We start from the raw sequence: 25,740 nt of genomic DNA, 5'->3' as shown, positions 1-25,740 counted from the left end.
AAAGAATTTGCTCTGCTGCACAGTGAACGTTGCTCTAGCACTGGAAACCATCCGCCACGGCAATCGCTGTGCTGCGTTTGTCACCACATAACCTAACTGGTTAAAAACAAAAACAAAACAACAACAACAACAAAAAACAACAGAACACCAACGACAGATTGAAAAAAGAAGCAAAACAAAGTAGGATTTGATTTGACTCCAAGCGTCTCCACTATCTGGAGATATTTCCCCCTTTTTTAATTTTATGTCTAACCCCAATAAAAAGGCACACGAGCTGGAAACAGTGGGCAGCCCGAAAAGCCCGGCCGCGTGCTCTCCTCCACCTCGCCTACAGAGTCGCTTCCTTCCTCCTGCTAAAACTCACATTTCTGACAGCAAAACCCTGTCCTTTCCCATGCCGGGAAAGGGGGCTGGGAGGAAAATGATGGGCTACTAATAAATCTTGTACAAAGTAGCAGGATGGAAGGGCGATTTGTACAAGGGAGCATTTTATTTGCTGCGACTCTACTATTATTAAAAGAAGTAGTAGATTAGCACAAGGTTAGCATCAAATGCAACAGCTCATTTAAGAGTGACTAACCAGGGCAAATGGGGACAACAGTTTTAATGAAGCAAGGAAGTCTGCGACTTAAGCTGAATTCTCAAAAATAATACCATCAAGGGCGAAGGCGCAGAACAGAGAGTGAACTATGATCGTAATGACAGAACCGGTTGCTTTCTCATGGCTGCCGCGCTCCATCTAATGAAACAAGCCCCTGAGTGAAGGTGACATCAAGGCCTCTGCTCCCAACACGCAGCTCCGCTGCACCTTCTTACATCTCACGGGCTAGTTAGATGCAGCGGTTTTCCCTCACAGACCTTCCGTTTCCCCAGTCCCAGCAACCTATAAATCAAATTATTGCAGGCTACGGATTTGGGGAAGCTTTGGCGAACGGATTTCTTGGGGTTCCTACAGAAGCCTGCATGAAGCGGCAGCGCGCTGAACAGGACCGGCCCGCAAGTCTGGATCAAACTGCGAATGTCAATCTGCAGTCACTGGATTATATAAAAAAAAATCTGAATGTTTTGAGAAACATAAGGCTTGGTGCACCCTCTTATGCTCCCTGCACGCTACGGAGTATTTAGGCAAGTACTGGCAAAGGTTACCCCTAGGAGCTTGCCTCTGACTGAATCCCGAGGAACGTGAAGCAAGCAGATGTTGGATGACTAACTCAAAGGTGCTCGAAGAGCATTTTGGAACAGTCAAAAAAGAAAACGTCTCTGGGGAAGCTCTCTAGATTTTATGCCGAGCACAGTGCATATTCATTAAAAGTACAGTCACTGGTGTAGGTTTGTGCTAACACAATATCGTTTTAACGCATCCGGAGACCAGGACTGACGTGCGTCTGTAAAAGGCTCTGCGTCTCGGATGCCCCACCTCTGCGGCGGGTAGCAACCCACCCTGTCTTAGGAGAACTACTGTCAGGGAAGTCTTTTGAGAGTCTTCAAGACAGTATGTAATTGCAAACATTTTCAAACATGTTTCGCTGCTTCCTTCTCCTCTGTTTTCATAAATACATCCCCGATGTTTCTCTCAACAGGTCTCACAGCTACAAGAGGAAAGTACAATTCATTCGATTCTCACCGTCCAACTGGAAAGAATATTTTGGAACAGAGAACATTTTCAATGCCTAAAGAGTGATTGCCAAAAGAAATGAGGAAATGGAAACAAAAAAAGAGAGAAGTGACTGATATGCATTTCGTCTCAAAAATACAAGTAAATCTTTTGTTTAGGCAAGTTTCAGTTGAAGCATCTGATGTGGAGAACACTGCAATCAGAAGCTCTGAAGTCAGAGCTGCTACCGCCGAGCTGGCGTTAAACAGTCCTTGGAGAAAAACGCAGTTAGAGGAGAGAGGACACAACCTCAGGTAGAAGGTTCGCGGGTTCACAGCCAGGCTGGGTCACGCGGCAGGTGAGAACTGATGCTCCAAGCCAGCTCCTCACACCCAGCCTCACCCCAGGCACAGCGAGGCCGGTGGGCTCTCCCATCCTGGATGCCGGCACAACCCACACCAACGGAGCAGGCTACGGTGATTCGTGCATGCTCCCATGAGATTGCAGCTGCCCATTACTTATGTATCCAAAATAACATAGGTGCACACTTGCCATGCAAATGCAAAATATCTTAAGAGGCCAGTACTGAACACAAATGGCTTTGTTTGTCTCTGACTTAAGGACTTATTGGTCCTAATTACAGCTAGGAGATTTGTCATCTCATCAGGAGGTTCAGCAGGGTCATTGGTACTACCCATGGTGGATTTTCCATGGTCTTCATTATACTATTTTACCCATACAAATGACAAATAACACTTTAACACTATTCCTAAGTACATGCTTTCCTCCTTTGCGGTCGACGCTTTCTGACCCCTCAGGAACTTTAGTTGAGAACTGGAATGCATTTAGCCCCACGACAAAGCTTTGCAAAAGAGCACATTTAATCAGCTCAGCCTTGATTTATATGTCTGCTTCTTATGAGGCCCAATTTCCGACACTGAAATTCTGATTTGCTATCACAACCTTTAGACCTACAGCCAAAGAATGTCATTTTTAATGCTGGTCATTTGGCAAACCACAAAGAGAGCTCACAAATCCAATAAAAGAGGTGGTTTTTTAAAAAAAAAAAATCCACACAACAGTTCAGGCCTGCTGCATAGCAATGGGGAAAAGCACATAGTAAATCACCCATTTGACCATTGGGCAAGGGCCAGCATTCACTGAGAACCTGGCTAGTGGCAGCACTTTCTCAGATTCCTCACAATGGGCTGCTTGAATTCGCTTTTTAACTACACAGAGGTCTGACATCAGCCTTTGCTGGCAAAATAGTCTCTAAAAAATGTCTGAGTACCTGGTGTGCTGCAGCTGCATATGTACACAGAAAGGTTCAAACGCAGCAGAGCCTCGAGGATTCAAATTTCTGATAGGGAGCCCCATTACAAATTAGCTATCGAGTAAAAAAGACCTAGATTTATTTAGAAACAAGAAAGAAAGGACAAAGCAGCGAAACATTTACTACAAACTGTAGTATCTCCACTCTTTCCTGAGCTCCATGTCTTCCTGCCCCATTTGTTTTCACCCACTGCATTCACCGACTGTTCCTCTGGAGTAGGGACCGTCATTTAGGACGTGCGTACTAGCCATCTGCATCCCATGCACACAAGGGGTCTCCTTCACTATATCTTAAATACCTACAACCACTTTTGTGCTGGAGCAGATGCTCAGCACTCATGTATATGGCCTCAGACATTGTTCTGGCACACCAAAAACAGGTTCTTGCATGAAATTAGCTTGTAAATACCCGCGAGGAGCAGAAGGGAGATGGATGTTAGGAAACAGGCATCCACACTGGTTACAAACACACACAGTATCAATCCGATATCTCATTTGCGTGTCAAAACAATCAAACGACAAAAGGCCAAACCGGAACTGTCGTCATGACTTTACATTTACAGCACCTACACGTGATTTTCCAAACGCTATCTGCAAAGAACTACCTCTGGAGAGAAACTGAGGCACCACGCTCAGCGATGCAGGCACGCTCACACCCCGAGACCGTGCCATAGCCACCGAGCTCTTTCGTTTCTGTCTGTGTTTACCTCATTTCTCTGCTCCATGCTAACTCACCAGAAAGCAGAAGCAGAGGAAAACTGCTTACAGATAAGCTGAAAATCAAACACAGAAGCAAGAGATGGCTTCATGCTATGGAGCCAGAGCAGTCAAGCGATGCTGCAGCAGTTGCTCCCAATATTTACATGGATTACTTTTCTTTCACTGGGAAAGGGTGCAGGGGACATGGGAGGCTGCGTGCAACAGTTGGAGGGTTCCGTAGGTCTGCTAATGCAGCCCTGGTATTTCCCTAAGGAACCCTTTTGGACTCAAATGGTCCTAAGGAAAAATTGGGCTAAGACGTGGTTAAAAAGACCGAGAGGGTCAGTCTCTGAAAAGTTCAGCTTGCAGCCACCTTTGTGCAGAACATCAGCACCAGCTCTCCTCCATCCGTGGCCAAATCCTGCTGTGTCCTCCCACCTATGTAACACCAGGCAGACGGGGAGCATGCAGCATAACTCTTCACTCTTTTTCTTCCCGTGTTCCTCCCAAACCTGATTCAATTTCCTATGCATCAAGACAAAAATCATATTAATCTGTAGGGGAAAAGCTAAGCTACTCAGACGATTTGCATCTGATCCCAAATTTCCTTCACACCCAGTGCGTACATTTTACAGATTTCCACCATAGCATGACTTTCATCCCTCCCTCCGCTCAGCACCTCCTTGTCTTGCAGTGCAAGATTGAAGTAGACAAGTGTGAAAGAATCATATAGGGCTCAACATCATTAGGCTCATTCTGAAAGCACAAGAGTTGACAGGTCTGAGGAAGCAACTTCCCGTTTTCCCCTGGGGCTCAGATTTGGGGGCACAGAGGTTGGGGAGGGAGAGGAAGATGTTTCAGAAAATAAAGCAGGGAGGCTGGGTGTTTGCCTTTTCCTTTGCAATCTTGGGGCAGTTGTAAGGCTACCAGGCAGTCAAAATTATAAAGAATTAAATAACTTCGAAAGCCTCGAGTTAAACATAAACCTAAACTGCGAAAACACAATGCAAGTTCAGCCTGTTAGAAATAATGTGCTGGGCAAAACATTAACACATTTACACTTGAAAGTTGTGAAAGAGTAGAATCATCCTGTTTAAAATGTATCAGTTAGATGAGATCTGATTTCAGGGCAGAGCATCCCACGGATACGTAAAAGAAAGTACTTGAATAGCCGTCATAACACAAACATTCATTTATTTTCTGCCAAATAAGATCAATGTCCTCTCTCTGCAAAATAATGCCCCCTGCAAAGTGCTCAAGTTCAACTTGTTCACAGCAAAAGAGGTCACAAAAATCAAATGCCCCAAAATGTTTAATTTATTAAACAGACTCAGTTGCACACTTCATGGTATTTGTCCTTAATTCAGACTACAATATTTGTACCAAAAACAAAACAAACAAAAAAACCCTCACATACCTTCATCTTAGAGTCTAGCAGATCAGCTTTGCCTGAACAGCACTTTTCCTGACCCAGGCAGTCACTGAAATCAGACTTCACCCACTGAAAAAGCCCGGTTGCCCAGCTGTTGAAAGCTCATGACACGACTATTTTATATGTAACTATTACCTTGTACTCACAGCAGCTAAACCCCACCATCCTTAGCGACCCAAGGAAGGTAAGTGGCATCTCTCAAATTAAATGAAATCAGCAGCTTACAGTAATAATCTTATCTTTTCTAAAGGAATTTTTATTTGTATGTGGAAAGCAAGAGCGAACTGCTGAGGATCAAGTCAAACACATCCCCTGCAGCCAACGCCATCAAAGAAGCAGGCAGCTACACCTTGTACAGGCTATAGCTTCTTGCTGGCCTTTTAGCTTCGCCTTTTCTGAAAGCTTAGCCATAACTCAGGCTAGACAACCCAGAGGCTCAGAGCAGAGCAGCAAGGCTCAGAGCAGAGAGGAAAGGACTCTGACACATAACCAAATTGAAGCGGTACTTCGAGGTACCAGTGGCATCTCTCAGCCTCGGAAACGTAAAGCACCAGAGCTCCAGAAGCAGATTTTTTAAGTTCAGAAGACCGACAGCCTCTTCCACCATATGTTTGGTTGCTAGTTAGGAAGGTTTGGCATTTTCGGGTAAGTGCTTCTTTTGAAACCCCCAGGTGAAGAGCAAATTTGAAATTCAGTGATGTTCTGCTTCCCAGCTCCCCAGTCTCCTGCTCCTCTGCCGTCCCAGCGCAGCCACGTGGGGACATGCTGGTCACCAAGTAGCTCACGGACTCGGTCCTTCAAGGACTGTTCTCAGAGGCCCTGAAGTCGTCTCAGTTTGACTCCCAGATTCCTTAGGACAGGAAAAGCTATATAAACATAACATCACCTACACAGCTCTGTAGTGCTACATTTTCCTAATAAATCCAAGATGGAATACTACATAAGCAAAGGCAATTGCTAAACTGTTTAGTTTAGTAGCAATGATAGTTCCTGTGATTTGCTCTTTTTCTTAACACTTCGGTTCACAAATTCATTAAGATGTATAAAAAATTAGCTTTATTTGCTCCAGACTAGATTTCTAATTCTTGTCGCTCCAAATAAAAGATTGAAAACATAACCAAAGTGCATCCAAAGGCTCAGAAACTAGAAGAGAAATAAAAAGCAAACTCAGGTTATTACTTCTGTAAAAAATATCACCTGATTGGGAGGGCAGGGCTTTTTCATGATTTTTTTAAATAAATACACCTGACAATACCGCTTACAATGGGAATACATATTCATTAATTTCCAGCCCAGTGTCAGCTTTCTAGATAATCCCCAAACAATGACTGTAAGAGAATACAGACACTCCAGACCATCGTTATGCCTCAGGTATCAAACGGCATCGATGAATAAGAGGTGGAATAAATATTTTAAAGGGGCTGCATGTAGCAAGTCTAATAGACGGGCTTTAGAAACCCACAGTTCCCCACCTGAGCGATTCGAGGCACACGGCGCAGTGACATTCAAAAGCCACGTCAGGTCTGCATTTCCAAAAGCGAGCCAAGATTTGTGGCGTTCCCATCTACGCCTTCCCTACATGAGCTATTCCAGCCGCTCAGCTTCCAGAGGATGGGCATTTGGCACTTCCCAAAATCATTCTTCCCCATCGCGCCTTGGTGCCTAACACTGACGCTTCTGAAAATCTGTTTCGTCTCTGTGTCTCAGTTCCTCAGCTACGACATGGGGACGTTTCCTCAACTGTAGTTTTGTAGTTCCTAAGGTTGCTGAGAGGAGTTGATTAATCAGCATTCAGAGCGTTTCTTGAAAAGAAAGCAAACGATGCATAGAAAATCTCTTATTTGTCGTTTACTGATCTCTGATGCACTTCAACCTGATTTTGGAGAAGTCCTGCCTGTTAAAATTAAAACCTGACAAGAAGAAACCCTTCCTGTTATTAAGGTGCTTGCCAAAAAACTCAATTGCTAATATAGCTGTGCAGCACAGAAAGCTGCTACTGAAACCTTTCATGTGTCTCTCTACACGTCAAACTCCCTTTTTCTTTCCTTTTATCTTCATATTTAGATAATTCTCACTAAAAGCAAGGTGGCCGTTCTGGCAAAATTACCATAGTGTCTCTTGATGGACTTTTAAGATATCTCCTGTTTGTTATACAGTACTTTGAATGTGCTTTGCCAAGAAACGAAACATTGTTTATTCTTGTATTAGGAAGACAAAGCGTCTCCCGCTTAAGCACTTCATCTCTCTTAAAACGTGCCGTGTAGCAGAAAGCGAGTGGCATAAGTGAAAGGAAGAGACTCCTAACTGCAATTGAATTTCAATTTCATTGATTAGTAGTATAGCCAGTATAAGGAGATTTAATGCCCAGCCTAGTGTAAATTGGATTCCAATTGCTATCTCTGTGTAAAAGGGGGTCTCACATAAAGGATTAAATGCAGGCCAAGGTTTCACAATGAACCCACTGGCTCATTCACAATCAGCTTTGTGTACTCATTAGAAAAGGGAGCTAATCACCCCAGTTTGTGCTGGTTTCAGAGCTGCAAGCACAAAGCACTCTGACCTCCCACTGAGAGGCACAGACAAAATATCCCATTTTCTCCCATGTATGAAAAACACTCATTTTGTGCCTCCAAAATTCAACGTTCTAATGGACCCAAAATAAAAAATAGCTACGGTGAGCAAGATTCAGCTACCTCTAACACCACGACTGTATTGCTTAATATTGGGGGGGAACTAGGGAAATTAAACATCTGTCCAGTGAGGACTCTGCGAGTGACCTAGTTTTGCCGCAGTGTGTGGCTTGTTTGTGAATGCACTACGAGCATGTGCAACGGCCCAAGCGTAGAAAATTCCAAAGCAATCACGCAGGTAACCAAAAAGATCTTCTACGTTTTCAAAGGCACGTAAAAACGCATTGACACACTTGGCGCAGCACAGAAAATCCGAGGAGTTAAACCAGAAGTTACACGTAGGAGAAGCAGGACGCTTTGCCGGCCAAGGTGAGTGAAAGCTTTTGCAGCAGCTAACGAGGCGCAGAGCAGGAGGTCGGTAGCCACACGGCGTGTTTACGGGCCCTGGGCCTGCCGGGGCTCCCCCGATGCCGGGCGGAGGCGCGCCTACGTGCATTGCACATCCTCGGCCTCCCTTCGCCTTCCCCCGGCAAAGCAGGCTGCCGCGAAGCGAAAGGCAGCAGAACAGCGGCCGCCCCGGCCCCCGCGATGGGGGTCACCCTCACGGGCAGGCGGGCGCCCAGGGGAACGGGCTGCTCTGCCAGGGCCCGCGCGCCCCGGCACGTTGCCCCGCGAGACGCCGCCGCGCGGCGAGGCTCGGTCTCGGCCGCTTCCCCCGCGTTGCCAGCACGCCGCTGGCCGCCCAATTTCCCCGAGCGGATCTGTACCGCTGCCCCTCCCGTTCACAATCTCGAAATGGCTCCGTGTCACTGCCGCGAAACGCAGGATCGGCAATGTGGCTGTGTATTTTTAGCATAACAAACGTTTTGTCCTTTTGGAGGGAAGTTAATTACCCTGTTTCCTCTTGCTCTTCAGCGGCTCTCCCGCTGCAGCCCGTCCCCCCCGCGCGCCGGGGAAGGGGCGACCCGGCGGCGAGGCATTTCGGCACCCGTGCGGGGCCAGGCCCCACCTGCGAGCAGCGCCGCCGGGCGCCCAGGGACGCGCAGAGCACACCGCGGGCAAGGACTGCTCCCAAAGCTCGGGAACAACGCCACATGTCAGAGGTCCCAGCCCAAATAACACGCGTGGGGTCTGTCCCCACGGCCCCACGAGCATGCAGCGACTTTCCGAGAAGAAACCTGCTCTACCCGCAAGCCCGAAGAGGGGGCCGCGGGCCCGCACACCAGCCGCACACCTCCCTGCCTTCCGCTCCGGGTTTCCCCCGCGTACGCTACGCGCGTCCCTGACACAGCGGGGCCCAGCTGCCGATAAAAGCCAGAAATGACGACGGTAATACAGGTGATAAGTGATGTCACGGTGACACCACTGACTGCTTGCAGGAACAGAGTAAAACGAGACGTGTTATTGCGCCGCAGAGCCGGTGGAAGAGACTCGGCCAGATCTCGCTCAGAGAGAGGCGTCACAGAAATCGTAGCGCTGCGCTCAAACGAATTCCATCCACGCCACGGAGCTTTGGGGGAAAAGTAAAACACAAGGCTAGCTTGTATCAGCAAAGATTAGATCTTTGAAACGGTCAGTCCTTGCAATGCATTAAGTCATCCTTTGGGTAGACCATAATCCTCGTTTTCCAAATTCTCGTTTACTCCTGGCGACAAAGAAAAGCACCCAGGCCGTAACAGCCATCCCTTCTCTTCCCAGCAAAGCGTCAAGTTTGAAATCCCAAGCAATCCCACACGATGGGCCTGATTAACACCACACGCTTGTTGTGCGGAACTGCCATTGCTAAAACCGAGGAAGCAGCAATTCCTCTCCCTCTGCCAAAGAGGGCCCCGACACCCCGCTCCGCAGGTGCGGCCCCGGGACAGCAACACGCACAGCTCCCCCAAGCAGCGGCCAACGCCGCGGCGCGCAACGCGCCTGGCACAGAAACGTCATGCAGGGACACGAACTTGAGAGGGGGTATTTAACGGGTTGGAGGAAATCCGCGGATCTCTGCGAAGGAAGAAGTCCGAAGCAGGACAGTCCCAAAATGGGCTGAAGGAGCACTCTCGGAGATGGAGACAGTTTCCTCCATCCACAGAGGCCCCAGTTGGGCAAATAAAATCTTCTGTCAGCAGCTGCACACAAAGTCTCCATCGCTGGAGGAGAAAACCTGATTGTGCGTACAGCTGAGAAGATTTTATCTGGTCACTACCTATTGGTGCATAATGCAGTCAGTAAAAATAGCTTAACCTAAAATCTCATTTTTCTTCCAAAAAAAATATATATATACATATATTTATATATATAAAACATATATATGGATGCAGGCCTATGGCACCTACTCTACTCCAGATTCATTTCCCTGCCAATTCTCACATAAACGGAAAATGTTTCATTAAACGATATCTATTGACAATAGGAAGTCAAGTGTCCTAGATGCATTTCAGCCAGACCAATTTTAAACTTTTTTTTTTTTAATGTATGAGGGAAAAACAAACATGAATGACAGAAAAAAAGTCATAGGGCATTAAAACTACCTTATGACATTTTAGACTGAATCATCCCCCACACTTAGTGAAAAAACAAAAATGTATTCTAAGTCCTTCCTGCAAAAATCCTTAACTGTGGAGTTGTAACACACAGGCCAGTTTCAAATTCCTGTGTCATTTAACAATATTAGACCTTAATTTATTGTCCCAGAAAGTCACTACTTAGCTTGATATTTCAAGCACATGATGCCTTCACGATATATTAAAGCACTTTTTTCAAAAATTTCACCTAGCATTTACCCGGCTCCACTAGCCCTCTGCAATGCACAAATGAATCTCTTTACTTCTCCATCAATATATTCACAAGATTCTCCCACCAAGATGATAATTCTCAATCTGCACTTATTTTCCAGATCATCAACTGGACTTCTGCACGGCTTACAACCTGGTCTTCGGCATTCTCAGCAAGAACAGCATTAGGCCCAATGATCGTTATCTCCATGACTTCAATTTTCCTCTCAGCCTCTTGCAATCTTAAACCAATGCTTTCCAACTTCTTATCCACTGCAGCATGAATAGCATCTCGCTTTTCTATAATGTCTGCCAACCACTTAGCAAGTCCAGCATTGCTTGATAAGCCAAATCCATGCCTCCTGACGGTATGAAACTGGAAGCACTGAAGCCTGACCCACCCAGCTAGAAGGAAGTTTGAAAGTGAAATATCACATCTTGGGCGTGTCCAGTCTTGCTCATTTTTCCCCAGCAGCTATTATTACTGAAGACAAACAGTAACCAGCATCGCATTCCCCGGATCAAAACACAACATAACAGCAACAACTGCAGGCTCCCAGAAGTTGCCCACCTTTGCGATACATCGATCAGCCTTCTTAAAGATGCACGCATAGGTTAATCGCAGTTGAGCCAGATTAATAAGCTTTTCAGTTCTATGTATTGGACTGCAAATGCCATGTATTATATTCCAATTCCAGAGGTAATACGGCAAGACAAACTGCGGGGACTATACAATTTGTCTTTCAGAACTAGGCGAGGACAGAACGGAGCCTGCTGCTCACAGGCTGCTTCCCGGGGTGCAGGCAGTTGTTAAGAGAACCAAAACACTGCAGTCATTTCCTCGCGACTTCGGTCGTGTAAATTCAAGGTGCACAAAACAGATTTCATACAGGCAGATACCTTCATAAATCATGGGGAGCTAGGAAAAAAAAAACTGTGTAGGTATAAAAACACAGATTATCTTCCTTAGAGTAATATGCTCATTGATTTCCCTATTAGAAAATAATTCTGAACCATCACATCAGGGTTCGGGAACGATGACACCTCAGCAGCTTAGTTTCCCCCGTGCTTCCCCATGTATTATGTTCAGTCCCAATGACAAAGATGATCTCTTATTTTAAACGTACCCTACTTTTTGCCAGTGATCTCCGAGGAACCAAGAAACCCTTTAAAATGAAGGCACTTTGTGGGGGAGCGCAGGAGGAGCGAGAATAGAAAGACATTCGGGCGTCTGGTGCTGCTCCTCGAGAGCCACTTGGCAAGGAGGCAACAACGATTCTGCAGCGCGTGGAGGACGCTATGATGGAGTGACTTCAGGCTACGATGAAATGCTACTTCACACAGCACGTGCCCCCAGCCTGCAAGTCGCTGGCACAAGAACGCAGAATCAAAGAGCCATGGTGGTGGGTCTTCTTTTCTTTAAGAGCCACGTAATTGTTATGACTAATAATAATGGACCTGTTCCTGCTCCCACTGTCCTCAATGGGAGCAAAATCAGGTTTGGCATTTTTAATTGTGCCTGCTAAAATGGAAGTTATCAAATGTCATGTTAAGGGAATATGGGGCATGATCCTGGACAGCGCAGAGTGCTCCAAGCCTGATTCGGTATCACACTTGAGCATATATATTTAAATACCTGCATGAATTTTGCTCATGTCTACAGGACTATTTTAGGTGTGCACTTAAATCACATGGCTGGATTGCAGCAGAAAGAGAGGTCCACTGTGGGCAAGAAGAAAGAATTCCCCCACCCACAGCTCATTTCCAAAGGGCTGAGAACATCGGGCAAGAGGGAGGTCCCGCCGGTCACAGCTGGAGGCAGTAAATGGCCTATCAATGGTCTCGCCCAACGCAGTCCTTGGTATTTACTTTATGGTCAGGTAGGTATGTGACCGAGGAGGGAATCAGGGTCAGACAGAACCAATTAGGCTCCAAGAGTCCAATCTTGAATTATATCCTTAAGGACTCCAAAGCATTTGTTGCCAGAGCTAGTGGATGTCTCATCCTATTTACATAATATATGACCTAATTTTGTGTTCACTGAGTATTTAATTACAGCCGATTGAATACAAAAATGACTCAAAACACTCTCAGCACTAATAATTAATGTTTTAATTGTGATTTTTTTTTTTTTTTTACATGCAACATTGGCTTTAAATATTTTGGGCATTGGAAAAAAAAAAAAAAAAGAAGAAATGAAAACGTGAAGCTTTTTCCGCAGTCAGCTCTGAATGGATGGGTGCTCACTCAACCCAGCGGCCTCCTCTTTCTCCACGGATACAGCAGCCAGGAATTTTGTATTTCACACTACCACAAAATTAATAATTCCAGTCCATTTTGTGAACTAGAACCTCTGTCAGTTCACTTATACAACTCTGTCCCTCTGGGACAGGGCCTTGTCAAGCCGTGGAGCATCATCCGTTTGCCTCAGGCAGAACCAAGAAACAACTGTGTTGAAAAGGATTCAAGCACAGCTGCTCAACAATTACTCTTGCAGCACAAGACAAAGTGTCTGTATGAGTAGCAGCTAGCTATTCATCAGGATTTGTAAGATACTTAATGGGAACCTCCTTAATAAGTGTATCTTTCCAATGTACATGGGGCTACATCACCCAACTGTTCACAGGCAACGCAATCATTAGTCCTGACCATTTCTGGTGGAAGAGTGGGAATCGCTTTATAATATGGTATTCCAGCTAATCAAAAGAATTTGTAAAGGGAAGACTATTTAATCAAGCCAGTTCAAAATGCTTCCAAAACTGGTTCACACTTCAGAGATAGTGAACAGCTGAAGAAAAAAAAAAAGAATAAAAAATTAGAAAGGGGGCTAATAATGGTAGGACCGTTCACATATCTTGAATTGGAAGGGTTTGTGTGTTCTTAATATATCAGGAACAAACTCTTCAAGGTGTCACAACCATAATGCAATAGAGAAGTAGCTGTCTTCCTGCAGCATATCAACAGATATACTCCGTGTATTTTCTTCCCCAGGAATGACTCAGATAACAATAGCAAGTTGCAAATTAAAATCATACCTGCACTATTTGAAAGCTGCAATCCTTTATAATTAAGGGGGGGTTGCTTGTTTGGGGGGGGGGGGAATCACACTTACAAAATGTTTATTTCAAGCATAAGTGCTCATTGTTTTTATCCCTTTTTTTAATAATGTCAGCTTTAAAAAAATTCTAAAAGGTCTTCTAAGCAGAGGTTTATCAAATAAAACAAAGCATTAGCCTGTAAACCACTGTTCCAGCAGGGCCGCAGAGCACTCAGAACATCTGCGATGTGTTAATCCCACCCAAAGCTATCCACCATTTGTTTTCACTTTAAACCAAGCAACTGGAAGAAATTAACTATTATTTCAGGAATTACCCTGTTTTACCGAAACGATAATCTCCTCCTCCCAATTCTTCTGCTGAAAACATAATTGCACTATTATTTGGATATAAATGAGTAATCAGATACGAAAAACCCCAAAGTTGTAGAAAGGTCTTTTAGATTTAAGGTCAATAAAAATTATTATGCTCAGCATTTCTCTCTCTCAAGATATTTATACCATGCGCATCACCTTGGTATCCAAGTTCAATATAAGAAAAGCAGAAATTTGTTCACATACAGCATATTTAATCTTCAAATGCTTGAAAAGCAACAGCCAATATTTGCAACTCCCTTGTGACATCTTAGAAGGAGCAACGTAAGTACACAGGTTAAAAGGCCATGTACAGAACAGGACTTATGTGCCTAGAACGGTGCTTAGACAGACTTCAGGCATATCAGCCAAAGCCCATGATTTTGGTAGACCCTGAATCTGCCAGCACCTACGCTGAGTGGCTATTCTCCCTATCCTCATTTAGCTTGAAGCTTCCCTCTGCATCTCTCCAATTCTGCGCAGCAATTCCCCTCCATCCGAGAAGCGAATTGAACACCTTGGTCTCCTCCTGCCTGGGCAAATCCTCTCATCAAGAAGCTGCTCTGGAATGTGTCCAGGTTCCAAACCCCAGGGGGTCAGAGATCAGTGGGGATTTCACATTCACATTCAGTTCTGTTGGTTTTTTTTTTTTTTTTTTTTTAAAATCACCTTGTTGGGTGTCAAACTCCTCTATGCACTGTCCAATGCTCTGTATAATAGCCGAAGCGTTTAACTCAGATTTTTGGGCCATATTCAGAGATCCAAGCACTTAAGAGTAAGATGTTGCTGCAGCCAAGACTTCTATTGAATTTAATCCCAAGTGACCCCTGACATCAGAGCCACAATGAGTAATCGAGCACTTACCAGCTAATGTCTTTTGGCAACACTCAGTACAATCATGAGGAAAAAAAAGGATCAGAGGCAAACTCTGGATTTTGCTCTTATAGAAATATGGTTCAATGTTACCTGCTTGGGTCCTTGGGAGGGATGAGACAGTGATGACTATAGAATCATTTAGTGCCTTTCGTTCGAACATGAACAAAAACAGCGGCTAGAGAAGACTATCTCAACAGTAACGTCACAGAAAGAGTGGCAGAATTGTCAACAGTAAAATATAGGCCTGTTTCTACCATCATTTGATGAGATATGAGACAGGTCCCCTGATCTGGAGGCCTGGGAGACTTCAGTGCGGAAGAAAGATCAACACTGCCTATAAATATGCTTTAACACATTATCTTTATTTCTTCCAATTCCTCAGATTAGATTTGGTTTCATTTTTAAATGGAAGTTAGATTTTCCTCAACTCTGAATGCTCATTCTTCCTCTACCAGTCATACATACTTACCTATTTCTGGATTCTTAGAAATGAACAGCATTTTGTAATTACTAGTCTTGATTAATATACACAGCCTCAACCAATATGTTATTTGACATCTAACTACAGAGCACCTAAACAAACTTACATCTTGCAGAAGTCCAGAACATGGGAAAAATTCAGGGAAAATGACTCTAAGGACTTGCTTTATTTGTTTATTTACTACCTAGTATTATTCACTTTCTTAATCAGCATTTTTCTTTGAAGGTTTTGTTCATTTTAATGGCAAATACACAATGCGACTCCATACACTAATGTGTTTTAGTAATTAACTCCTATAGAACTCATCGCTTCTGACTGGAGCTCAACAGACCAGGAAGAAACTTCCCAGCCTCTTGGGTTTACAAGGCCTAAAAACATTTTTAGGGAAGGAATACACGTGATATTATCTGAACATTAGGGAAGATTCAAAGGATGGCGGTTAATAACTAATGAGAAAGAGCTAATCTCTGACTTGATGGTCTCTTCAGTGGCTCCATGCCTGTGCCATACCCTTGCTTCCTTCTGCCCAGACCAAGGTTCTGCACTTACGATGGAGGGGGGGGGGGGAGGGGAGCATGAGGCTTCCTTTGTCTTTGGCACCTTTTGTAGTTTGTTTAGTATTTTAATGAAATATTTACTGTTCTCGTATTTTATGCTTTAATTATTTATTATTGAAGTCAGTTTAAAGAGCAGCTATACTCTGAAAAGTAGTTCTAAAAATGGTACCTTGGGGCTCCATATTTATTGTGGTTTAGAGACTTTCATCTCCAGTCTGCTCTGTTTGCAAGTCAGGAAGACACCTTCTCTAAGTGCACACTTGCCAAACTCAGCCCAGATGCTAACGTGCAAGATGAGCTTTTCATTGTCCTGACATCACTTCTGTCAAAGCGAGCGGTAAAGATTCGTTATGAATCAAACGCTGAAGCAGCAGCAAATATAGAAGCCGGCTCATTCTGCCACAGCCCTATCAAGAAAGGCCGCAGCGGTGGCTGAATGCATGTAAGAGCACACACGAAGCTGTCACACTTTACATAGGCTGTAACGGCTACGGTGTCAGCTGGGATCCACCGTACAAGCAGAAGGGACCATCACCACCCAGAGAACTTTAGAAAGAAAAGACAGGGAAGTGGGGACAGAGAAAACTGACTTGGTTTTGTGGCACTCGGAAACAAAACTGGGAACAGACCCCAAGGCGCCCTGGTTTCCAGTTCACAACAGGTTCTTCTGCAGACAAATCGACCTTCCCTTGGAGGTTGGCATTTTTATGCAGTCCCTATACTTCAGTTCTGCAGCATTTTAACCACCTTACGTGGGACTGCTGGATGCTTGGCAGATAAAGAATCATTCCACTCAACATACAGAAGATACAGTAAAATACAGCTACATGAAATGCAAATTTAAAGGTTGATCTTGCATGTTTTCTCAGCAAGAAGTATCCCATGGACATAAAAACCTATTGTGTTGGCAGGGCCTTACAAAACCATTCTTGCCCTAAAACTCCTTAGATTGTCTTCACAAGGAAAAAAAGGGCTCTCAAGATCTCACCTTAGGTAACACGGGGCAACTTTCAAAAAGTGAAGTCCTAACAAAGGTTCTAGTTTTTCACAAATTACCATAGTCAGACAAGCCTGAGGGTCCCTCTCACCTGCCAACAAGTTTGAAAACATGTTCCTCAGTCTTCACTAGAAATATAGCTTGTGGCAGCGATGACTCTGTTACCACGGACTCCGTGAGTCTGTTACTGGTGCTGCACAAGCACAGAACAAGATGATTTCAAACAGCTCACAATCCAACTCGATATCCATTCTTAGAAGAGAGGAGAATAGAAACAAACAGACCATACTGGTCAATATGACAGTCATTTGTCACCAGCTAAACTGTTGTCAGGTTTCGGGCATTTCATTTTTCCTCCTCTCAGCATCATGGCGAAGGGGATGATTAAGAAAGATACCGCAGCAACTCTGTGGATACTAAAGAGCACTCTCCCCGCGACAGAAAGCGACACATTTCTTTGAGTATTTAGCAAAGATGCAATGGAAGTGGACAGCACAAGTCCAACAAAGGCTCTTCTTAGAAAGATGATGGGTAAGATGAGACTTGGCCACAGAAGTGGAGACGACAGAGTCATGCCCAGTGCGAGAGGAAACGGGCTGGCGAATAGAGGGGCTGAGATGGTCAATGCCGTAATTTCCTCTACCGCACCTTAACGAGGCCAAGCAAAGAGCAAGTTTTTGTTCTCCTAGCGAAGGAGGATACCTGATGTCTCCCTGCAATAAGCAGAGGGGTGGGATGTCAGAGGAAACAGCAATCTCAATAGCTGTCTGCAGGCGCCTTTCTATTCATTCGCTTTGTTAAGTAAACTAGGATTTATTAGCAGTTGGAAAGAGGGGCAGTGGAGTGGATGAAGGGCAGCTCAGGCATCCAGTGGTACAGAGATAAGAGCAATAAAAGGCTCTGAAAGGTTAGCTATGCAGAGCCCAGAGGAGACTCTGTGCAAAACTCTTTTCCATGTGCAAAACCCATGCATTTGTTGTTGTAAACTCCTGTCTTCTAGGTGAAAAGAAAGAATGAGAGAGTCGGAGACAAGGGTGTGGTTATAAAAGAAAGTACAAAAGGTGAAAAAAGACTTTCTAGTCCATGCAAAAGGCATTGTTTGATTTAACTAATATTTTCTGCTGCTACACATGTATCCATCTAAACACCTAAATAATCATTTGCTGAAAAATACACTGCTATTATTTATTGAACATTGGATACAATGTAAAATTGGACCCTGAGAGTAATTACGAGGTTCAGGATAATGCTACTATTATTTCTGGTACTCAGTTTCTGTAAATAGTGTCTAATGCGTCTCAGAAGCTCACTATTAATCACAAAAAATAACGTGTCTCTGTCTAATTCATAAACTGTGAATACCAAATACTTGCACACTGATTTTAAGAACTCCATTTTTCCAAAGCTTCTTGAGGGCTCCTAAGGAATAGCATAAAACAGATACTTTGCATTTTCAAATTTAAAATTCTGGAAGAGGCTCTAGACCTAACACCAGACATTTATGAAACTGAAATTTTAACCATCTTAACATCCTTAATCTTCATAATGTTGAGTACATCACATTTCTTTGACAACTAATCAATCAAAGGCATCATACCTTCTGTAAAGCTGCCAATTTAGTCTCACTTTGCCCTCCCTCAACAATGGTTTATTTTCTAAAGAAACTTCACTGTTTGTACTACATATATGTAAAACATATAGCAGAATGGATAGGGAAATAACAAAGGAAGAAAAGCAGCCAACATAATATTGTATTACGCAAGAACATAACCAAGAAATCTATGGCTTCCATGGCCTCTAGTCAGCCAATGACTCTGCATCCAACAAGGGAAAGTTTGCTTCCTCTTGGCTCTAAGCAGGCTAAGAAACTGCAAAGAGGCAACCAAAGACCTGACAGCAGTAACAGGCTGTCCTGAATGAACAAAGATGAGCAGCTAACATTTCTGGCAGAGAAAAAGCAGCAGACAATTTTGAAATATAGTCTGTTAGTTATGCTCAGCATTCATGAGGATAACACTACCAAAAATAAAGCCACCGAGTACATAACTATTTGTCCCTGACCTGACATAAACGTCATAAAAGAAGGAGGAAGCGTGGAAAGAGTTCAACATTAAAAACCAACAAAAGCAACAGCAGGAAGCTACTCAAGGAAATGCCAGTTGCAAAAATCACAGCGAATCTCCCCCAAATATGAAACTGAACCTCAAGAGATGCCCACCAAGAACAGACATCTCCAGGGGAATTCTGCCTAGCAGAAAGGTAGATCCTCCTATCAAGTTCTGCTCTTCTGAAAAGCACAAGGGTTTTCAAAACAAGATTGATTTCCTTAATGGGAACAACAGCACAGACTAATTCCATTATTTTCAATGGAGCTGAATTTGAAAGGTCTATTCACGCGTAATGGTACCTTCTGGGGAAAAGGCAGCAAGGAATCAATTTTACAAACCACAGTGATTGAGTCCATTTAAAAAACAACAAAAACAATCAAACCTTTCACAACAATTCAAAGAGCAGTCGTCAAAAGCATCTGATAGCCACAAGAGCAGATCATCTTTGCGCCGGCAGATTTGGTACCTCACTGTTCCACCCCAACCCATGTATGCCCACAGATACTCTGAACCAACCACTGCTGCCTGCAAGGTTTCACACAGCTCCTGGAGGCACATTTCCCTCTAGACACCTCTACTGCAAGGAATGATGTCCCAGGACACGCTCTGGCTAACTGACCTAAATTAATGGTACAGTGCCATTCCTGCAAGGGTTCCTGATACAGCCGTGGCTTTGGGAAAAGAAGGGAGGGAGTGGAGAAAATACTGAGAAAGTATGTCTGGAGCCAAGGTGAGCCGACACTGACTGGTAGCTGATACAACGAAATAAAAAGATCCAGGCTATAAGCCACCCCTTCCATGTAAAAGCAGAGCTGTCTCACACCATCACAGTATTGCTCTCAATCATCTTTAAGAAGTATCCACGTATTTCAAACCTGAGCCTTTGAATTACTTACGAAGACAGGAGAGGAGGAAGGAAAGAAAGAAAGCTTTCACCTATGGTTAAAGTTTAAAGCTACCCTTGAGCTTGTTGGCAGAAATCTGCATTGAAAGGTAATAAATTTCTGAATTCAAAAGTGTGATTATCATATGATCTAAGTGTACGGCAATCTCTCAGTTTGTATTGTTAGATTTTCTTAGAGGCTATTCATAAATTTGACCAGAACTTTCAGGTTACCTTGATAGTATCCTTGACAAGCTATTAAGCATTGCTGTTAGATTTGGGTGGGTTACCGAATAACCTTTTCATACCACATTAGTGATCATAATTTGCTGAACTAACATTTCCTGCTGTTGCTGTTGAATATATCAAATCATTTTTGAGCTGCTGCTCAATCTTAAAAGCTTGTTACAATCCACCCTAGAGTAGGCTTCAATTTAGTGTTCTGGGCACAGAAATTCCACAGAGCTTCATGACAAAAAGCACTACATAAGTTTTACTACACTAACCCTGAAATAAAGCACTAAGTAGTGCTCAGCCCTACCAAGTCCTAAAAGGACTACAGATACCTCCCATTTCATTTCCACAAGTTACACCAAATATCTCCTCTTCAGAAATTCTCGTAGCTTGATTTTAGCTACGTTAGACACTTCCTTAAAACAATTATATTCTTACACTGCTCCATCAGAAAGACAAAAAGTTTAAACACAAACTAGAAAGTAAACATTTTCTCCATGATAAAAGGTATCCAACTTCAGATTTAAATACCTTCACTGATTACCATTATGTTTTGGGGTGTCTTGCAAGCATCACATAAAGAAACAGCAATTCCCCAGCAAAACGTCAAAAGCCTCCTCTGCCCCTGCCCAAGTCAAAGCGCCAAGATACCCTGGCTGAGAAACCGTGACTTCCCCGGCCTGTCCAGCATCAAGGAGCTTAGTCAAGATGAGAAGAAATTCTGATTAGTTCTCCACGCAGGCTTCAGCTCATAACGTCCTAGAGTTGGACCTCAGTGAGGGGCAGAAGTTATTGGATATTGATCTTTTTCCAAAAAGAAAGATGCAAATATTTTTAAACTCGCACTTACCCCCTCCCCAAGCAAAATCTGTATCCTACGCAGCTCAGGAAGCAGCTTTCAGCAGCAGACTCCTCTTGTTTTAAAAGGGCTAAACCAACTCCAGTGCTACTTCTGAAGTCCCGAACCGCTGCACTAGCAGGTAGCATGTCCTCACAGTTGTTATTCTTCCTGCTTATTCTAATGAATCTTGTTTACTCCAGTTGTGTGCACCTCCAGACAAAAATGGCTCTTCAGCTACTGTACATCTTATTTGTCCTTGCTTCGGCAATAAGCACTCACATCAATGAGTGTTTAAAACAGTGCAAAATTCAAAAGAAACTCCCCTAGGTGGTCTATGCATACAAATAAGAATATATTTTGTTTTTTTCATAAAAAGACACCCTGCAGGTTTCAAGCTTCTCTCACTGCAAGAGATATTCTCGGGCAACAATGCTGATGTGGTGTAACCTGATCCGTATCGCTGAGCCCTGCCTTTGTTTTTGGCAGTCCTCTTTCAAGGTGACTAAATTAAAGTGAAAGTATTATTCCAAGCAGCTCGACGAGGGGGCAACGCTGTTTTGCAAAATCTAAAAGGCTAAATAAGATGAAGCGGGCCTCCGAGCTAAAGAATCGGCTCATAAAAAAGAAAAGAAATCCACCCCGCTAACAGCCTATCACTGGTAATATCGGAACTGGAGAGATTACACTAGCCAGGAGAAACCACCACCTAACCTCCAAATCAGATTCACTCAAAACAAGCGCATTTAACAGACAAGGTTGTGGGTAGAGCTGAAGAAGCTGCTTCCCAGACTCTGTGACTGTATGGAAAACCCCTCAGTGAATCGGAGAATATGAACACAACCGGTTCAGAGCTTGTCAAGCAATACAGTAGGTCAGCCCAAAACAGCTGGCTTGCCACTCACCCCAGGACTTCCAAAAACAGTACGCGCAGCGCATACAAAGAGGCAAATGAAAAAATATATCTACGCTCGCCTTAAGTCTATGAGCCTGAAATTGCTAAGAAAAAATATTTTCTGTCTGCACCTGTGTGAAATTGAGATTGCGGATGTAAGTGCTCTTAACACTACGTACTATGGCACTAACTAATACACTAATCACTGAAGGATGTTCAACAGTCCTGTTAAAATGCAACAGTGAAAACCAGATTTCCTAATCTAAGATGACTCCCAAGATGATATGATGCAACATTCCTTCCCAGTAAAACAAGGGCTTGTCAATCTGGGCACCTATGTACGCCCTAAGCTAAGGCTCCGATACATAGGCACAGAGTCTGAGCGAGTTGGCCCGTGCCCGGTGCAAACACTCTGGCCACACGTAATGTGTCAACGCATGCTATTCTAGAGGTGCTAAAGCATATTTTCAGTTTTTCCACATGGTAAATTACCTCTGATAGAGGCATTCTTCACACACATCAAGACTGTCCTTGACATTCAAGCCCGCCGCACATAAGCCTTTCAGTTTGTCTAAAAACATCATCCTTAAATGACGCAGCAAGCAAAATACTCAAGATAGCCTTGGCAAGTCGTTGCTGGATCTTCGCACCACTCTGTAAACCCAGCAGGAGATTTGGAAGGCAAAATCTCCAGGTATGGTATCTCCCTCTGCTGCCAAAATAGACTCCTTGTGTTGGAGACGCCTCAACAGCTTCTGGCTCAATCCCTTTGCAGCAGAGTCTCAGCATTTGCCAAGTTGTCCTTCCTTGCAGGATCTCTTCCAGCCTTGAAGAAGCTGGAGAGTAAAACCACATGTATTTCCACATCCACATCCCAAAAGCAGGTAAAGCAGGCCACACAACCAGGACGTTCGTACAGAAAGTTGAGCACCGACAAAGGCATAGAAGAAACTATGTGGGTCACCGCACACTAACGAAGCGAGGGAAAGCTTTGGAGCCAGTGGCAGGACCGCAGGGAGGGTCCTGAGGAGGTATATTCAGTACTCTGCAATGAGCACGCACTACAGACGTGAGGCCAGACTGCTGCAAACTAAAATAGCTGCTGCATAAAAGGCACAGCCAGCTCTGCATATTCAAGATCAGAAGAAAGATAAATGATGAGATTCTCTGTGCTATGCACAAAAGCCAAAAATCACCAGTGCATTTATAGTTCAATATTCTCCTAATCCCATCTTTATTTCTAGTGCATAAATAAAGCTCATTACAAATGATTTTCTTCAGAAACCTACTAGAAACCCAAAATAATTCATGAATGTGCTGTTTGCATTTATACATCCTTGACACCCACTGTAAACATCAAAACAAGGAATTCAGTCAGCCACATTGGTTGTAACACATAATTTCTCTTTTCTCTGTGGATTCTGTCGCAGCTACATCCAGCGAACACCTCCAGCAGCATCTTTTATGTCACTGGGCATACCTGTACACACGTGCACACACACACTTTATGGGGATTCTTCTGAGTCCACCTCGCTTTCCCTCATGAGTGAAAGCATTTCATTACAATACACAGGATACATGCACTGCAGAACTTATTTATACGTTAAAAAACCCCAACAAATATTTTTTTTCATCCTGACCAAAGACAAAGCTACCTGTGTCATGCGCTTTCTTTGTTGCGGTATTGCAGGGTACCTCCTCTCCTCACTCACAGCACACGATACCGTTTGCCTAGCAGATGCAGTAAATTGTGCAGCTATGACATGTATCACACACACCAAGGACGGCTGCAGATGTGAAGGTGATGGAGGAGTCAAAGAGCACCACAGCCTCTCCCGCACTGCAAGATCTGGAGCATCTGCCAAACCAGCCCCTGCTCATACAGGAGGCCACAGCCCCCAGGATCTGCTGGGCAACTCCCTCCCTGCAAACAGGGGCAAGGTTGATAAAAGAGGCCTTGGTTTGCTTTCAGCATTTCCTTCCTTGAGTGCTTAGGCTGGATGAAGGCATTAATAAGCAAACTTAGGGATAGCATTTCCCACTTTTTTTTTTTTTTTTTTTTAAAGACCATCCACACACAAGACGACGCACACGACACCAAACAGACCAAGCACAGAATCCAAAAAGCAAAGCGAGATCTGAGCAGTCACAGCACATCTTGCGCAGAAGTATAAACGAAACTTAACTCACTGTCTCTCCTTGGAGCACGCGCTATCGTGGTGAAGTACAGTAACCAGCCTCGTTGCCTTTACTACTCTCTGATGACGGTGAAGCACAGTGGATGCATATAACCTCTGAAACATCTTTAGTCACAGGGTGTCTTCAGCACAGAATACAATGCAAGTAGTAGGTAGCAAAGTCTTACCAGGTGACAGTTTATCAGACACATGAGATTTTGGGGAGGAGGAAAGGATGCAGGGAGACAGGAGTGAAGACCTCTCCCCTTTGGGGTTGCACAGGGGGTGGGAGTCTAGCTGACGAGGAGCTGGTTCACGTCACTGGCCAACCCGTACCGGGCAAAAGGGGAGAGCTTCCAGCACTGGTTTGCTCAGCCCCTTCTCGAAGATCACAAGCCTAACAGCAAGGAAGACCTGCACAGCTCACACTGGTTTTGCTGGGCACATTCATAGCAGTGTTGACGGGGGCATGGCCACCCAAATGTGTAGAAACCAGATCTTCATCTGACAACATCCATCTTCACCAGCTCTCCAGGGGCTGAACCGGGCCACCTTAGACAAATTCACCACCACAGCCCGAGCTATTTCAAAACTCCCCTTCTGATGCATCTACATATTGTTAAGAATCAGGTACAACGAGGAACTCGTATTGCCTGCTCTGCACTGAAATTATATATATGCGGTTCTCCTGATTGCAAGCACAGGGTAAAATTAACCATCATCAATTTTCCTCAAAAGGAAACGTGTATGTCAGCCTTATGCCATCAACTGGTAGGACTTTCCTGTCTAGCTCTTGAATGCCAGTTATTTGTGCATGTTTGAATCGAGAGGTATGGCAGTTTATTAAAAAAAGAAGAAAAAAGAGAAAGAGAACTACCTTTAACACATTTGGAAATACAATTAAACAAATACAGCTTCACAAATGAGTAGTTCCTCTGTCCCCAAAATAAAAAAAAAAAGAAACTATAGTGCAAATTGGAATTCTGCCACTAATGGAAAAGAACGTATATTGCTTAAGAAATAACCCCACCATTTTTGCGTATATTCATTATTTCCAGTTTGGCCTCCCTAAATTAATCGGTTTTAATCTTCCCTGCTAAACTGGCACAATGTTGACTTCAGCTTTTTGGTGTCCATTTGTTCTACCACATGACATCACGAGACGCCTGCCAATAACACAGAGATGCCTAAAAGCCTTGAAATTCTTGGCTTTGGGACTCCAGGTTTTCTGAGAACTGTTAATTTACTTTGGCTTAAATCCTAGATTTTGGCTCCACTTGAAAAAAGTATTTCTCGCACAGTAATTAAACTTGTAGTGGACAGCACCGAAGCAATCGGAGACAAGCTCCAGAACGAATATATTGTCTAGTCACGTCTCCAGGGTTGCTCTCCTTGCAGCCGTGACAAGCAAGCAGTGCAGGAGCTGGGCACCTCCTTTGCAATGTAAGCTCTAATTAGACAATTAGGGGAGAAGAAATGGTGTTTTCATTAGACAAAACTTTATATATTATTATAAAATTAGAGAAAGCTTAGCTGTCCATTAAAAAGCAGCTTAAATTCAGTCCACATAAAATTCAGAACAAGTCACTGCAGCAGCAGCAGCCAAATTACCTTTTCCCAAGCAACCGCTCCCGCGAGCACAGACGCACCCTTTTGGGGGCGTAAAGCTCAAAGCGGGGGCACTGCGCCTCTCACCCCTGGCAGCGATCCTCCGTGGAACGACGACAAAGCCAGGGGATAGCACAAAGACAGCTTCCCGACTCTCGAAAATGTCAAGGATACACAGGCTGGGCCCCCGGCCTGCTCCTTCCCCGGAGCTTAATGGGAATTTGGCAG

This window comes from Apteryx mantelli, chromosome 13 (genome assembly GCF_036417845.1).
Source record: "Apteryx mantelli isolate bAptMan1 chromosome 13, bAptMan1.hap1, whole genome shotgun sequence".
In the NCBI taxonomy this organism is placed as follows: Eukaryota; Metazoa; Chordata; class Aves; order Apterygiformes; family Apterygidae; genus Apteryx; species Apteryx mantelli.
This window is presented reverse-complemented; position numbering follows the sequence as displayed.